This window comes from Centruroides sculpturatus, unplaced genomic scaffold (assembly GCF_000671375.1).
Source record: "Centruroides sculpturatus isolate CEXI.00-Female unplaced genomic scaffold, Cexi_2.0 scaffold2124, whole genome shotgun sequence".
In the NCBI taxonomy this organism is placed as follows: domain Eukaryota; kingdom Metazoa; phylum Arthropoda; class Arachnida; order Scorpiones; family Buthidae; genus Centruroides; species Centruroides sculpturatus.
The window spans coordinates 67,556-70,500 of NW_019386256.1; the positions used below are offsets into that span (position 1 = coordinate 67,556).

Below are 2,945 nucleotides of genomic sequence, written 5' to 3' on the forward strand. Positions count from 1 at the left end.
ATACAGTGGTACCTCAGGATACGAAATTAATCCGTTCCGAAACTGAGATCGTATCATGAAAATGTCGTAAGGTGAATCAACTTTTCCCATACAATTACATGTAAAACCAAATAATTTGTTCCAACGCGAAAAACATACTCAAATTAAAGCCAAGTAATACATTTAAAAAAAATAACTGTAGTAAGGAAAACAAATGAAAAATGCGAACTAATGTAACGTCGTATGGTGAGTTTTTGTTCGTATCGTGAAGCAAAAATATCTTCGAATTTCATGTCGTATCCTGAAAATTTCGTATGCTGGGGCGTTCGTATCCTGAGGTACCACTGTATTTATCTGTGTCCTATCTGCAACAATTTTCACTTTAAAAAAACCTATTTTTATATCTAATTGTACACTGCTGTATAATTGACCGAGGCACCACTGTTTGTTGAACACATGAAATAAAATTAGCAAAAATGCAAAATGGGAAAAAACTTAGGAAAATGGGCTGCCAAGAGAGTACACAAGTCAAAAAAGGTTGGAAACAACTGATTTAAAGCATATTATAAACACGATAGTTTCATTTTTGTATAAAATGCCAACGTGCTTGCCCAGAAACAACAATTTAGAATTTTATAAATATTCTGTTTTGATTTAAATGCAAATTGACTTGTAAACAAACCAAACAAGCATATCAAATCAAATAACAAGCATTAATTAAAATAAGCCACTTAATAATTATAAAATTCCAACCAAAAGTTTACAACATTTCTTTGTGCAAGAAGATAACAACAACTATAATACTGATATTTAATAAGAATATTCAAATATTCATCACATTGATATCATTCTTTTCTTTAATTTAATTTTAAATATGAGGAAGTAATCAAACAATTTAAATTTTAAAATAACTGATTAAAGAAATTAAATATTTGTGGTAATCTGATGAATTAAAAAATTAATCCACTAAAAACTAAATCTATTGCTCTTTGTATAAAATAAAACATATTAATAAAAATAATCTTATCTGTGGATTGAAAAATAAAAAAATATATTTTACAATAATTGCTAAAACGTGTAAAAACTGTATGACAACATATTGCTGCAAATCTCGAAAACATTTAGACTCATTCTTCAACAAAAATTTAAAATTTACAAATTCTTACAACGACAGTAAGCATTAGAGTAATTATATTGTATTACTGTTTTATATATGTGCCAATAGTATATTTATGTGTGCCAAAGTATATTTGATCACTTAGGTATCAAATGGATAACATCAGATATTATTGTTACACATTATATCATAAGTTATATTTTATTATATTTACAAATACTAAAAAGCTAAAATGAAAATTACCATAACTGTAAATGATACTATTAAATCTGTTGTCAGTTATTATCTTGTTTAATCTGACATGATGTCCTATATTAGATATGACACTAACTGTTAAAATATATAAATTATTACTATTAGATTTATAACATAGAACCTACTCTACGTTAAAAACAGAACAAACTTTACAATCCAGGAGCACATATAGCCGATGTTATGCAATATGCATTACATAAACAATTTTTCGAACATAAACAAAAATATGCCACTTAAGAAACCAAATTTCCATAATAAGCTTCAAACGTGACGGTCATCTGTATATAAAACAGTGACTAAAATTAAGACAAACATAAAATTACCAGTTCGCAGCAGTTTTGTCATAAACGTTTATGGTACGTTCGAAAAATAATTAAAGATTTCATCCGTCACATTGTTAAATTTGAATATAAAACATATATTTTTGAAATTTAATTCAATTACGTATCAAATTTTTTGAAAAGTTTATTTAAGTGTATAATGTGTGCATTTTTTTTTCTTATCTTATCACCACATAAAAGGAAACGTTTCTGGCAGTTTAGATAATACTACATTATTGCAACAAATCTCTTAAATATTAAAATTCGCACACCAATACTGTTACATAAGCCAAGAACGACTAAAGACAGACAGGTGTCCGAACGCGAATGGCTGAGAAATACATGGTGGAGAAAAAGATACCAATTTGTAGATTGCCCTTGGTCGAAGGAGTAATCTTCCTATACATTTTTACATATTTGACTCCTCATTGTGTATTTACACAATGTAATTATACTATGTTTCATCTTTTATTATGAATTTGAGTTTGTTTTTGTGTAATGTTCATCCTTTCATTTGTATTTAAATTTGTTATATATAGAATGTAATTTATAGAAGGAAAATTCGCAATATAACGATGACTATTTAAGTCGTTTCTTCCCCATTAAAAAAAAAAAAAACGGAAGTTTGAAAAGTTAATAATAAGTATAAAACCTATAAAATTAAAATATCACTAGTTATATCTAATGTAAAATATGTTGATAACAAGCATAAACAGGGCAAGTTACTGTTACAGTTGTTTAGATTAAATGTTTAGTTCTGATTCTCCGTACAAAAACATATGGTGAAATTGACAATTAACGGAGAAGCACGAATCTTATGCTATTGATCATAAGCAATGCACGATTAAAAGCAATAACAACAACAAAACAACATACTTTCTGTTAATTCCAGGATTCTATGCGCATCTTTATCACTAATATCCATTATTTTAAAGCTTATGAATTATTAATACAACGATTTCGATGGCTGAACACTTCGGAATGGAATTCAGATCGAGAGTAATAAGAGAAACGTGAAATTCTGTGTAACCATGACAGGTCACGTGATGTGGAGGATAACGTCATCGTTACGAAATCATTTGTTTTCATAAATATAGGGAAATTTCCCTACTAAAAAAACGTAAAATTCGTTTGCATCCTCTTAAAAGTGATTTAAAAATCACAATTAAAATTGTTTTTTTTTAAATCTTAAAAACTATTAGCGAATAACAATAATAATAAAATTAAACATCGTCTATGTTATAATAAAAAATAGGTATATTTTGTATAGGTTA

At 27.3% G+C, this 2,945-nt stretch overlaps 1 long non-coding RNA gene across 1 annotated transcript in view; it reads right to left on the reverse strand.

Annotated features, from left to right (window-relative positions):
- LOC111614288 overlaps positions 1-2,714 on the reverse strand; it is a 28,621-nt gene extending 25,907 nt beyond the window's left edge. The window contains exon 1 of the long non-coding RNA XR_002754900.1: positions 2,548-2,714. This is a non-coding gene — a long non-coding RNA (uncharacterized LOC111614288). The remainder of the gene's footprint in view (positions 1-2,547) is intronic.
- Between the last annotated feature and the right edge of the window lie 231 nt (positions 2,715-2,945).